The sequence below is a fragment of the Bubalus kerabau genome, chromosome 1 (genome assembly GCF_029407905.1).
Source record: "Bubalus kerabau isolate K-KA32 ecotype Philippines breed swamp buffalo chromosome 1, PCC_UOA_SB_1v2, whole genome shotgun sequence".
Taxonomy (NCBI): domain Eukaryota; kingdom Metazoa; phylum Chordata; class Mammalia; order Artiodactyla; family Bovidae; genus Bubalus; species Bubalus kerabau.
Genome location: NC_073624.1, coordinates 254,626,909 through 254,642,276, shown reverse-complemented (window position 1 = coordinate 254,642,276; position 15,368 = coordinate 254,626,909).

The following is a 15,368-nucleotide window of genomic DNA, read 5'->3' as shown; positions in this document are numbered from 1 at the left end:
CTGACTCGATGGACATGAGTTTGAGTAAACTCCGGGAGTTGGTGATGGATAGGGAACCTTGGTGTGCTGCGATTCATGGGATCGCAAAGAGCTGGACACGACTGAGCAACTGAACTTAACTAAATGACAAAAGTTTCTAGAAGAAATTCTTCTCTATATAGAATCTTATAATATATGGACATAACTACCAGAGATTTGTTCATTGGATTTTGACATGCTATAATTGAGAATCATGTAAACACTAAGAGCTAAGTTTAAAAAACAAATAAAGGTATTCTAAGCGTTTCCATGAAACATAGTGACCTGAGGGAGCATTTCTTTAGAAATATTTACCTGACTTAGAAACAAATGTTTTTTAAGAAAATTTGGATATTTGATAGATGTATTTCTGTCTTGAAAGGGTTGGAAAAAAGAAAAAAGATCAAAGCTGACTTATTGATGAGTCTTAATGTCATGGACCAAAATTAACGGGTTAGGGTATTTTCATAGGATTACATTGATTTTATTTTTTTATTTTTTATTTTTTCATAGTCAAAAGAAGCTCTTTCAGGCTCCCATTCCTTTTTTTTTAAGTTTTTAAATTTTATTTTATTTTTAAACTTTACATAATTGTATTAGTTTTATTGATTTTAATACCCAAGGCAGGATCACTACAGAGTTCTTAGTATGTTGCTACATGACAGTATGTTTTTCTTCTGGATATGAGTTCCCATCCTCTCTTCCATTGAAGGTCTCCATTTAAAGGTTTTTGTTTTTGTTTTTGTTTTCCTATTCAAAGGTTTCATCTTTCTGGTAAAGTACTTGGTCTTTATGCAAGTACTTACTCGAAGTCTGATTTCAAGATCAGACTGTTTCACTGAAAGTGGCTAGCCTTTGGTCTTTTCCCTTTGGAACAGATGTTGCTTCTCCTGAGGTCTGTTACTTTGGAAACATGGGTGGTCTTTCTGAAAGAGTGCTGAGTTTTTCAGCCTTTGGCCTATACTTTTGGAATGGCTATTCTCTGAAAACTAGTTGAAAAAGCCTTTGGCCTGACACCGTTGAGACCCAGGTGTTTCCTCTGAATTGACTGAGATTGGCTTGTGAGCTGTTTGAATTGAGCCATTTGTGCTGTAAGCTATTCAAGCTGTTTGAAAATTGTTCTTTACTCTATGAACCTCCAGGAAATAGGGTCCCAGTTATCTTAAATATTTTGATATCCCAGCCCCCAGAACTCTGGCTATTGGAAACACACACACACACACACACACACACACACACACACACACACACACACAGATCTTCCTCATGAACATTTCTAAATAAATGGGCTGACTGACCAAAGGCAATTTAAAATATCAATATAAAATAGTATAAGGAAGTTTTTAAATCTCCAAAGTTAATTTTCTTAAAACTAAATTGGACTACAATAGTTTAAATTTTTTTAGAACTGGGTGATATTATTTTGACTGGTATTTTAAAGTTCCCAATACTACCAGGAGTTTAAATTTGCCTCTCTGTAAATTAACATTTAAGAGTAACTGAGACAAATAACAGAGAAGGCAATGGCACCCCACTCCAGTACTCTTGCCTGGAAAATCCCATGGATGGAGGAGCCTGGTAAGCTGCAGTCCATGGGGTAGAAGAGTCGGACACGACTGAGCAACTTCACTTTCACTTTCATGCTTTGGAGAAGGAAATGGCAACCCACTCCAGTGTTCTTGCCTGGAGAATCCCAGGGACAGGAGAACTTGGTGGGCCGCCATCTATGGGGTCACACAGAGTCGGACACAACTGAAGTGACTGGGCAGCAGCAGAGACAAATAAATGATTAAAGAAAGATAGAATGACTCCCAAAACCCCAGTCTCTTCTTCCTTGACTTCTTTGTCTCAGGCTCCACCTCCAGCTCCATTTTCTTCCTCCCTTTCTATACTGCCTATGCCTCCACCGTACTTTCAAATCCCCCATACTAATTCTCCCACAAGCTTCCCCTTTTCTCTGAAGCTATTCCCATTCCTGTTTTGTTTGATCTTGTCAGAACTGGTATCTTTAAAATTAAGCCTTCTAAGGATCTAGAGATGAAATCTTTCATTTCTTACACTCCCTGGACTAAAACTGAACTTAGAACCATAGACAAATATTTCCCAAGGTAACTGAAGATCCTTACAAGTTTGCTGAGAAACTTAATGTAGTCATTAAAACTTGTCAGTCTGATTTCTCTGATTTACATAAGATACATCATTCCTATGCTTGTTAGTGAAGACCAGGCCCAGCATTGGATGAAAATCTCTAATTAAGAAAGTCCTAAAAGGTCTCTAGTATTACAAATGGGAGACCAGCCCATTAACTTATATGATCTGGTTTGGGCAATCAATCACTAGGCAAGTTTATCAAGCAATTTCTAGGGCCTTTTAAAAGTCTGTTGATTGGAACAGAATTCAGGCTTGCACCAAAAATCTGACAAACCTGTCCATGATCATTTAAATAAACTTCAGATTATTTTTAAAGAAAATTCTGGCCTTTTGTCAGAGAAGGCAATGGCAACCCGCTCTAGTACTCTTGCCTGGAAAATCCCATGGATGGAGGAGCCTTGTAGGCTGCGGTCCATGGGGTTGTGAAGAGTCAGACACGACTGAGCGACTTCACTTTCACTTTTCACTTTCATGCATTGGAGAAGGAAATGGCAACCCACTCCAATGTTCTTGCCTGGAGAATCCCAGGGACTGGGAAGCCTGGTGGGCTGCGGTCTCTGGGGTCACACAGAGTCAGACATGACTTAAGTGACCTAGCTGTTGCAGCAGCTGGCCTTTTGTGTATTGATTCACCCAGGTAGCTTTAAACTCTGTTTATTAATGGGGTGAACTAAGACCTTTTCCTTCTAGTAAAAAGGACCAAGATAACATGGGCAATTATTTCCACTCCGGGTTTGATTCATCTTGCAAACCACCTCTCTCCTTCTCTAAATGATTCACATCCAAGGAAGACAGTCAAGAGTCTGTTCTTCAACTCTAGCAAATAAAACCTCCAAAATAAAATCCATACCCTCCTACTTTCTGCTGTTATTTCAAAGAACCAGCACATTGGAAGAGAGATTGTTAAAAATCTATGCACTTTAGTCACCTTTAAATTTATAAGCAACCTTTCCAATGATCTCCCAATTCTTAATGGCAAGCTTCCCAGGAATTATGGAGACTCTCCCAAACTTTTGTTAATCAGCTTGGATAAATATTTCTTGAGATTGGGTATGTTAGTGGAAACAATCAATCAATAATCTATAGTAGGAATAGAAGAGAGTTTTATTAGAGCCAAACTGAGGAATATAGCCTCGGAGTGAAAGTGAAAGTCACTCAGACATGTCTGACTTTTTGTGACCCCATGGACTATACAGTGCATGGAATTCTCCAGGCCAGAATACTGGAGTGGGTAGCCTTTCCCTTCTCCAGGGGATCTTCCGAACCCAGGGATCAAACCTGGGTCTCCTGCATTGCAGGTGGGTTCTTTATCGTCTGAGCCACCAGGGAAGCCTGGAGATATAGATTCAAAAAGCACTTTAATTATGTTCTGTTGGACTACAAAATGAGTAAGGCTTATAGAAGCGAACACTAAAATTACATAAGTTGATTGTCAAGAATTACAATTTGAGCAGTAAATAAGTACAGTTTCTTACTAAGCAGGGATTGTTTGGTGGCTGAAATGATTTCTTAGTTTTAAGAGATCTTGAGACTAAGGTTGCAGCTGGCAGTTGCTAGCAGATATTATTTAGAAAATGGCTTGTGGTGTCCTTAACTCTGATATAGGTCAGAAAATTCAAGTTCACATTGATTCAAGAATGTGACTGAAACCACATCTGCAATTGCTGCCGGGCTCCATTTTAAAACCTGAACCATAGTTACTCCATTATGACATTTAAATGCATTATTTTCTTTAATGGTTGAAGCAGATGTACAATTCAGGTTTGATTAGAACACACCATAGGCTGTTCTGGTTTGCGTAAAATTCACTCCAAACTACATATAAATGAGAATGACTTCCCCCATACGTCAGTTGGTGAAAATTTTTTCTATTAGTATGAATCTCTTCCACTTCTTTTTGACATTAGAACCACACTCTCAGTGCTTAACCCTGCTATTATAGAATAATTATTGCCTTTTTACTAAAACAATTCAGATAGGGAGATTTCTTGTGAACCTCAATAGGCCTCTGAGCCTATTCCCTTTTGTTTAGGCTTTCTGAGAGACACCCATACATTTCTCGTTGATTCTTCTACCCCTACCCATTTATCAGGCTGAGGCTTCTTAAGAGTTGTATCATGCTAAGCTTTCTCCCAAATTGGGAAAATAATTCTAGACATTGATAGTGATTATCAAAATGACTCACCATTTGAATTAAGGAACCCCTTGACATCTTTTATTCATTTTATCTCTGATGTTACTAGAGGGGATTTTGGAAACACTGATCATTTGTCTTTATTGTATTACATACCACTTTCTTAACAGGCAAAATCTCCAACTGATATTATCAAAATGCATAACACGTCTATCATCAAAATTCTAAAACAATGGCCCCTGCCTCCAAATCTCTTCCTAGAATTACTCAATAACCTATAACTAGAGAAGTACTTCAGGACATAGAGCCCATAATAGAAGATTATGTAATTCAAGGCTACATTCTCCCTTATATTAGCCTGGAAAACTCCCATTTTACTGATGAGAAAACCTAAGGGCTGAGGGTGGATGTTGTCCAGGACATCCAAGCAATGAACACCATGATTGTTTCTCAACATTCTGTTCCTAACTCTAATACATTACTAATATCCATTCCTACCAAAAGTTTATAACTATGATTGATTTCTGTAGTGTGTTCTTTAGTGTTCAGGTGATAAACTTTCAGAGAAAGATCTTGTTCCACAAGAGGAAATACAAAAAGATTAATAAACAGAAACCTCAAATAAATAGACTGAGGAGACAGTTCAGTCAGTTCAGTTCAGTCTCTCAGTCATGTCCAACTCTTTGCGACCCCATGAATTGCAGCATGCCAGGCCTCCCTGTCCATCACCAACTCCCAGAGTATACTCCGACTCACGTCCATCGAGTCAGTGATGCCATCCAGCCATCTCATCCTCTGTCGTCCCCTTCTCTTCCTGCCTCCAATCCCTAAAGTTTCAGCTTTAGCATCATTCCTTCCAAAGAAATCCCAGGGCTGATCTCCTTCAGAATGGACTGGTTGGATCTCCTTGCAGAGGGGATAATTATTATGCCCTGCTGTGATATTAGAGGGGCTTTCCTGCTGGTTCAGATGGTAAAGAATCCATCTGCAATGAGAGAGACCTGGATTCAATTCCTGAGTTGGGAAGATCCCCTGGAGGAGGGCATGGCAACCCACTCCAGTATTCTTGCCTGGAGAATCCCCATGGACAGAGAAGCCTGGCAGGCTACAGTTCACGGAGTCACAAAGAGTCAGATTGGATGGATAAACTAAGCACAGCACAGCATAGCATGATACTAGAGCCCAATAGGAAGGAGGAAGACTCCTTTCTTTCCTGCGAAGGACTCAGCTAGTGAAAAGCTACTGACTCTGTTTATAGTAGCCTTCCCAACATGATTTCCTTTCCCTAAAAACTGAGTGTTGTTCTTTCCTTACCTCATGGGGACTTGCAAGTAGCTAACCATGGTTGCAGACATCGATTTGCAGTTCTGTATTAATCTTGAATAAACCCTCCTTTGCTAGAGATGTATCAGGGGTATACTTATTTTAGGTCAACAATATAAGATGCTCAGAGAAATAAGAAAGAAAACTAACAGGCAACATCTTAGACTAATCCTACAGATTTATTTTTTCTTTAGAAATTTACTAATTTATATGTAGAAATTTACTAATTTGTACTTCAGAAATGTTTGAGAAGCCTTACGTTTTATTACATCTACGAATTTATAGTATTGATCAGATTAAGTACATAGAGGAATGAATTGAAATATTAGAAAGAAATATTTAAATATATATTGTTGCAAAAAGTTAAAAGCACATGAATTTTTAATGATCCTAAACATTTTTCACAAGTTACCTAAAAAATGATTTCAAAAGTTTATAGTCCTTAGTTCAGTTCACTCACTTAGTCATGTCCAACTCTTTGTGACCCAATGGACTGCAGCACGCCAGGCCTCCCTGTCCATCACCAGTTTCCAAAGCTTGCTCAAACTCATGTCCATCCAGTCAGTGATGATGTCCAACCATCTCATCCTCTGTCATCCCCTGCTTCTCTTGCCTTCAATCTTCCCCAACATCAGGGTCTTTTCCAGTGGTCAGTTCTTCACATCAGGTGGCCAAAGTATTGGAGTTTCAACTTCAGGGGCAGTTCTTCCAATGAATATTCAGGGCTGATTTCCTTTAGGATGGACTGGTTGGATCTACTTGTGTCCAAGGGACTCTCAAGAGTCTTCTCCAACACCACAGTTCAAAAGCATAAATTCTTCAGCACTCAGCTTTCTTTACAGTCCAGCTGTCACATCCATACATGACTACTGGAAGCTGGCATATTGCATATTGAGTGCATATTGCATACTGCATATTGAGTGCAGCACTTTCCACAGCATCATCTTTCAGGATCTGGAATAGCTCAACTGGAATTCTATCACTGCCGGGAGCAGGAGCTCCACCCATGGCAAAGGTCATGAGGAAGGAGGCTCGGCACACGCAAAGGCAGGATCGAGCCTCAGGAGTCCCCCTGGAAATTCTCGAGCATCTGTCCCCAAAACCAGAGTCTGCCTACTTTCTGCTTTGTGCTTTCACCTACATCTCTGACTTTACGGGGGGCTGTCCCCCACTACCTCTCTCTGAAAAGAGAGTTAGCTTACAGCTCCAGTTAATAATTCCTGGGTGTGACAGTGTTTCAACCTACAAACTCCTTTGGAAGTCCTCTAGCCTGCCTGAATAAGTTTTTCCGGCCACATGTGATTGTTCAGAGCCTCCCAACTGTGAGAGGCAAGAGATGTTCTAAACTGTCTAAACACAGATTCCTTTGAGTAGTTAAAAGATTGATTAGAAATTGTATTGGTGAAGGGTTTTTCACTTATTGGGCCAATGTTTGCTGCTAAGTCTCCATACTCCTTACCTACTGTGTCCTTGGCAGTGTATTGATTGATATAATGGTGTATAGAAATGTAAAATGCAGCTTTGTCCAATGCTTTTTGGGATGCTGGTGCCTGACTTTGGAATAATCACCTTTAGAGAAAAATAAGTTTCTTAAAATGTTAACAGGCCTCCAGGCCAGAAGATGATGTAATTCACCTGAACTTTTGCATATGATAAGTTTGAAAGCCTGGCTTCGATTAGGACCAGGAACTGCTGTCCTTGCATGACTCCACCCCTTCCCCTATTATTCTCTATGCACAACTTAAGGTATAAAAACTACTTTGGAAAATAAAGTGCGGGCCTTGTTCACTGAAACTTGGTCTCCCCATGTTGCTCTCTCTCTCAAATTCTGGCTGAGTCTCCATCTGAAGCGCGGAACCCGCCATGCTTGCTAATTATGCCTGGGCTTCTAAGATCTGACCAGGGAGGCCTCAGTGTCTCCTCTCCTTCGGGAGAATGGAAGGACTCCTACAGCCTATGTAAGTGGTGCAAACTTCTTGTCTTGAAGTTTTATTGGTCTCCCACGTAAACCAAGCTACTCAGCCTCTTTTCTCCAACTGAATTTTCCTACTGAGCTATCCTCATTCTCTTACTCTTTATATCTTTGATAAATATTTATAAATAAATAGGTCGCAGACGCTGTCCCCGCTTCGAATACCCTGGATCAGCCGGGGCTGGACCCCGGCAGTCACATCCATACATGACTACTGGAAAAACAATAGTTTTGACTAGATGGATGTTTGTTGGCAAAGCAATGTCTCTGCTTTTTAGTATGCTGTCTAGGCTGGTCATAGCTTTTCTTCCAAGGAGTGAGCATCTTTTAATTTCATGGCTGCAGTCAACAACTGCAGTGACTTTGGAGCCCACAGAAATAAAGTCGGTCACTATTTCCATTGTTTCCCCATCTATTTGCCATGAAGTGATGGGACCAGGGTGACAATATACAGCCTTGACGTACTCCTTTTCATATATGGAACCAGTCTGTTGTTCCATGTCCAGTTCTAACTTTTGCTTCCTGACCTGCATATAGGTTTCTCAAGAGGCAGGTCACTTGGAAGGAAAGTTATGACCAACCTAGATAGCATATTGAAAAGCAGAGACATTACTTTGCCAACAAAAGTCCAACTAGTTGAGGCTATGGTTTTTCCAGTGGTCATGTATGGATGTGAGAGTTGGACTGTGAAGAAAGCTGAGCGCTGAAGAATTGATGCTTTTAAACTGTGGTGTTGGAGAAAACTCTTGAGAGTTCCTTGGACTCCAAGGAGATCCAACCAGTCCATCCTAAAGGAGATCAGTCCTGGGTGTTCATTGGAAGGACTGATGCTGAAGCTGAAACTCCAATACTTTGGCCACCTCATGTGATGAGTTGACTCATTGGAAAAGACCCTGATTCTGGGAGCGATTGGGGGCAGGAGGAGAAGGGGACGACAGAGGATGAGATGGATGGATAGCATCACCGACTCGATGGACGTGAGTTTGAGTAAACTCCAAGTGTTGGTAATGGACGGGGAGCCCTGGTGTGCTGCGATTCATGGGGTCACAAAGAGTTGGACATGACTGAGTGACTGAACTGAAGTGATGGGACCAGATACCATGATCTTAGTTTTCTAAATGTTGAGCTTTAAGCCAACTTTTTCACTCTCTTCTTTCACTTTGGTCAAGAGGCTCTTTAGTTCTTCACTTCTGCCATAAGGGTGGTGTCATCTGTGTCTCTGAGGTTATTGGTATTTCTCCTGGCAGTCTTCATTCCAGCCTGTGCTACATCCAACCCGGCATTTCAAATGATATACTCTGCATATAAGTTAAATAAGCAGGATGACGATATACAACCTTGACGTTCTCCTTTCACTATTTGGAACCAGTCTGTTGTTCCTTGTCTAGTTCTAACTGTTGCTTCCTGACCTGCATATGGGTTTCTCAAGAGGCAGATCAGGTGGTCTGGTATTCCCATCTCTTTCAGAATTTTCCACAGTTTATTGTGATCCACACAGTCAAAGGCTTTGGCGTAGTCAATAAAGAAGAAATAGATGTTTTTTTCTGGAACTCTCTTGCTTTTTCGAAAATCCAACAGATGTCAGCAATTTGATCTGTGGTTCCTTTGCCTTTTCTAAATCAAGCTTGAACATTTGGAAGTTCATGGTTCATGTACTGTCGAAGCCTGACTTGGAGAATTTTGAGCATTACTTTGCTAGTGTGTGATATGAGTGCAATTGTGCGGTAGTTTGAGCATTCTTTGGCATTGCCTTTCTTTGGGATTGGTATGAAAACTGACCTTTTCCAGTTTTGTGGCCACTTTTGAGTTTTCCAAATTTGCTGGCATATTGAGTGTACCACTTTCACAGCATCATCTTTTATAGTCCTAGTAACCTTGAAGAAATTCTGAGCTTCTAAACTTTAAAATTTGTAACGTCTGTTTTTAGCACTAGATAATATTCCATTTTATGGATGTATCACAGTTTATTTATCCATTCACCTACTCAAGGAAAGCAGTACTGTAGCATTATAATAAGCCTTGAAATTAGATAGTGTTAGCATTTTTTCGTGGCACCCCACTCCAGTACTCTTGCCTGGAGAATCCCTTGGATGGAGGAGCCTGGTGGGCTTCAGTCCATGGGGTCGTGAAGAGTCGGACACGACTGAGCAACTTAACTTTCATTTTTCACTTTCATGCATTGGAGAAGGAAATGGCAACCCACTCCAGTGTTCTTGCCTGGAGAATCCCGGGGACGGGGGTGCCTGGTGGGTGCCGTCTATGGGGTCGCACAGAGTCGGACACGACTGAAGCGACTTAGCAGCAGCAGCAGCAGCAGCAGCAGCATTTTTTCCTGCAATATTAACTTGGAAATTTTGGATCATTTGTCTCTCCATGTAAACTTTAGAATTAATTTGTTGATATCCACAAAATAACAGGCTGGAATTTTGACTGAGGTTGCATTGACTCTGTTGATCAAATCGGGAAGAACTGACATCTTGACAGTATTAAGTCTTCCTATCCATAAATAAGGAATGTTCCTCTATGTAGTTTTTTGATATCTTTCATAAAAATTTTATAGTTTCCTCATGGAGATCTGAAACATATTTGTTAGATTTATACTTGTAGTATTTCATTTTTGGAGTGCTAATATAAACACTATCATGTTTTCAATTTCAAATTCCACTTGATTGATGTTGATATAAAGGAAAACAGTTGACCTTTTTATATATTAACCTTGTATCCTACAACCCTGCTATAGTCACTTGCATTAATGATTCGAAAGTATTTTTTGTTCATTCTTTCAGATTTTCTATAATAATCATATGAATAAAGACAGTTTTATTTTTTATTGTTTTTCTTCCTCATCTGTGTACCTCTGTTTCCTTTTCTTGTCTTACTATATTAGCTAGGACTTTCAGTATGATGTTGAAAAACTGCAGTGAGAGGAAATATACTTCTTTTTTTCCCCTGAAAAAGCCTATAGTGTCTGCTAGAAAGTATGATATCAACTTTAATTTTTTGTAGACTTTTTTTTTTTAATCAAATTGAAGAAGTTATCTTCTAATACTGGTTTAGTAGTTGACTGTCAGAAATGGGTATTGGGTTTTGTTATTGTTCACTTACTAAGTTCTATCTGACTCTTTGTGACCCCATGAACTGCAGCATGCCAGGATTCCCTGTCCTTCACTATCTCCCAGAATTTGCACAAACTCAGGTCCATTGAGTCAGTGATACCATCCAACCATCTCATCCTCAGTCACCCTCCTACTCCTTCTGCCCTCAGTCTTTCCCAACATCACAGTCTTTGCCAGTGAATCAGCTCTTCACATCAAGTGGCCAAAGTACTGGAGCTTCAGCTTCAACATCTGATCTTCCAGTGAATATTCAGGGTTGATTTTCTTTAGGAGAGACTGGTTTGATTTCCTTGAAGTCCAAGGGACTTTCAAGAGTTTTCTCCAATACCACAATTCGAAAATTTTTCTCCGTCTATTGATACAATTATGTGATTTTTAAAAATCTTTTTTTGTTGTTGATGTGATTTTATTTTTTTATTTATTTATTTCATGTAACTTCATTTCACTTAAACTTACCTTATTTTTTTTAACTGTAGCACATGACATGCAGGATTTTAGTTCCCTGACCAAAGATTGAACCTGTGCCCCCTGCAATGGAAGTACAGAGTCTTAACCACTGGACCACCATAAAAGTCTATGGTATTTTATTTTAAAATATTGAACCAACCTTGCTTTCTTGAGATAAATCTCACTTGGTAATGGTGCATATGTGTGTGTATGTGTGTGCATGCATACATACGTGTATTAATGCTTTACTAGATTTGATTTGAAATATTTTGTTGAGGATTTTTGTATGTGTGTTCACAAGATATACTGGCCTCTAATTTTCTTTTGTTTTTAGTACTAGGGTAATATCTAGTTTTCATGTTAGGGTAATTCTAGTCTAATAGAATGACTTGAAAATAATATTCCCTCAGTTTCCATCTTCTGAAAGTGAATGTAGAGAATAAGTATACTTTGTAACTTAGGTGTTCACAGAATTCATTGATGAACACATCTGGGCCTAGTTCCTTCTGTTTTTGAAGCTTATTAATTGCAGATTCAATTTCTTTAGTAGATATATATATACTTTGTATGTCTAATATATATTCTTTAGTATATGTATTTTCATATTGTCAGTTTCTTCTTGTGTGAGTTTTGTTTGGTTATGTCTTTGAAGGAATTGGTCCATTTTGCTTAGGTTATTAAATTTGTGGTCATAGAGCTTCTCATATATTTATCCTGTTACTGTTCTTGGGATATGTATTAATGCCCCTCTTTTTTCTGTGATGTTGGTACTTTATTTAATTTTAGTTATCTAGAAGCTTATTAATTTTATTAATTTCAGCTTTTATTAATAGTTTCTTCTAACTTTGGACTTATTTGATTTTTTTCCTACATTTTAAGGCAGAATTTTTAGATGATTTAATTTAAATCTTCTTCCTAAGATACACATTTGGTGCTGTATATTTTTTCTCTAAAAACTGCTTTTGCTGTATCATACAAATTTTGATGGTTCATCTTCATTTTATTTAGTTCAAAATATTTAAACTTTCTCTTGATTTTTTTTTGATACATGTATTCTTAAGAAGTATGTTATTTAATCTCTGAGTACTTAAATTTTTTAAGGTATCTTTGTATTATTAGTTACCACTTTAATTCTATTGTGGTCTGAGAACAAAGTGTATTATACATATATTCTTGTAAATTTATTGTGTTTTTTGATCCAAGTGTGGTCTATCTTGGTGAAATGTTTCATGTGAGCTTGAGAAGAATATATATTCTGCATTTGTTTGATAAAGTAGTTTTTAGTTTCATTACAACAATTGGTGTTGCCGAATTCATCTGTCTTTAATGATTTTTCTACTACTGGATCCTTCTGTTTCTGAGTGGTGAATCATTTCTGAGAGAGCGAAATTGAAGTGACCAGCTATAATAGTGGGTTCATCTATTTATCCTTGCAGTTCTATCAATGTTTGCCTCATGTGTTTTGACACTCTGTTGTTAGGCCATAACCTGGGTTTCCTGCCTGCATTGCAGGCAGATTCTTTACCATCTGAGCTACCAGGGAAGCCCACTTACTCTTAATAATCCTTATATTTTCTTGGAAAAATTGTTCCTTTATCATTATATAATAGCACTCTGTTTCTGATAACTTTCCTTACTCTGGAGTCTACTGTGTCCAAAATTAATATAGCTGCTCCTGCTTTCTTTTAATTAGTATAATCATAGTATATCTTTCTCCATCCATCTGCTTTTAAATTATAAATATGTATATTTATATTTAAAATAGGTTTCTTATAGACTACATATAGTTGGTTCTTGTTTTTTGATCTCCTCTGTTAATCGCTGTCTTTTAATCAATGCATTTACATCACTGTTATTTACTGATTATCAATATAGTTAAATGATATCTATTATATATGGAAAGCTAATATAATTTATGTTTGTTGCTTGTGTACTTTGTTTCTATTTTTTGTCTTTCACTCTTTTTCTGCCTTTATAGTTTTAGCTGAACATTTTATATGATCCCATTTTCTCTCCTTTCTTATCAGTTTTACTTCAAAATGGGTCTGTGGACAACAAATTCTCTTAACTTTGTCTGAGAAAATCTTTACACCTAATTCACTTTTGAAAGAAAATCTTTCTGGTGCAGAAATCTAGGTTTGTGGGAGTTTTTTGTTTGTTTGTTTTTCTGTTAACACTTTCAGTATTTCACTCTATTCTCTTCTGGCTTGCACAGTTTCAAAGTATAGAAGTTGGATGTAATTTTTCTTAAATTTTTTTTTTTATCGAAGTATAATTGCTTTACAATGTTGTATTAGTTTCTGCATGCATGGGTGCTAAGTCGCTTTAGTTGTGTCCAACTCTGTGACCCTAAGGAGCATAGCCTGTCAGGCTCCTCTGTCAGTGGGATTCCCAAGGAAAGAATACTGGAGTGGGTTGTCATACCCTCCTCCAGGGGATCTTCTGGATCCAGGGATTGAACCTATGTCTCCTAAATCTCCTGCATTGGCAAGCAGGTTCTTTACCACTAGCACCACCTATTAGTTGCTACTTGTATAGCCAAGGGAATCATATATATACACATATGTCCCCTCTGTTTTGGATTTCCTTCCCATTTAGGTCACCACAGAGCATTGGGTAGAGTCCCATATGCTATATAGGAGGTTCTCTATACAGCATGCCAGGCTTCCGTGTCCTTCACTATCTCCTGAAGTTTACTCAAACTCACATCCATTGAGTCGCTGATGCCATCGAACCATCTCATCCTCTGTCACCCCCTTCGCCTCTTGCCCCCTATCTTTCCAAGCATTAGTTTTTTGTTTTTTCCCCAATGGCTCTTTGTATCAGGTGATGAAAATATCGGGGTTTAAGCTTCAGCTTGATGAATATTCCTTCAAATGAATATTCAGCATTGAATTTCCTTTAGGATTGACTGGTTTAACCTTCTTGTTGTCCAAAGACTCTCAAGAGTCTTATCCAGCACAACTTGAAGCCATCAATTTGGTGCTCAACCTTCCTTATAGTCCAGCTCTCATATCCATAGGGCTTCCCTGGTATCTCAGCTGGTAAAGAATCCACCTGCAATTCAGGAGACCATGGTTCAGTTCCTGGGTTGGGAAGATCCACTGAAGAAGGGATAGGCTACCCAATCCGGTATTCTTGGGCTTCCCCGGTGGCTCAGATGGTAAAGAATCTGCCTGCAATGCACAAGACCTGGGTTCAATCCCTGAGTTGGAAAGATCCCCTGGAGAAGGGAATGGCTACCCACTCCAGCATTCTGGCCTAGAGAATTCCATGGACAGAAGAGCCTGGTAGGCTACAGTTTATGGGGTCGCAAGGAATCAGACACAACTGAGTAACTTTCACTTTTCTCACTTCGGTACATGACCACTGGAAAAACCATAGCTATGACTATATGGACCTTTGCTGACAAAGTGATGTCTCTGATTTTAAATATGCTGCCTAGGTTTGTCATAGTTTTTTTTCCAAGGAGCAAGTGTTATCAATAGTGTATATATGTTAATCCTATTCTCCCAGTTTATCTCTTCTCCCCTTTCTCCTTTGATATATGCGCATTCATTCTCCATGTCTGTGCCTCTATTTCTTCTTTGTAAAATGAACTGTCTATATTAATTTTTTTCAGATCCCATATATATGTTAATATATGGTAATATTTATCTCTTTCTGATTTATTTCACTGTATATGACAGTCTCTAGGTTCATCCACATCTCTGCAAATGACCCAATTTAGTTCCTTTTTATGGCTCAGAAATATTCCATTCTATGTATGTAATTCTTATCTTTGTTCCTCTATAGGTAAGATATTTTTCCCCCTCTGGCATCTTTCAAAAATATATCTTTGATTTTTCATAATTTGAATATTATATATGTAAGTTCTCTATTTTGATGTTTATCCTGCCTGGTGCTCTTTGAGCTTCCTGGATGTGTAGTTTGGCGTCTGTCTTTATATGTGGGAAGTTGTTTCAAATCCTTCCTTCCCTCCTTGCTCTCTTTTTTCCCTCCTTCCTTCTCACTGTCTCTCCTTCCTTCCCTTCCTCCCCTTTCTTACTTTCTCTCTTTCTGCTATTCCTATTATGTACTTGTTTCATTGTTTGTAGTGGCTTTTACAGTACTTGGATACTTTCTTCTATTTATACCAGCCTCTTTTCTATTTGATTTTTAATTTTAGAAGTTTCTATTCACATATCTTGAAACACAGATTCTTCCC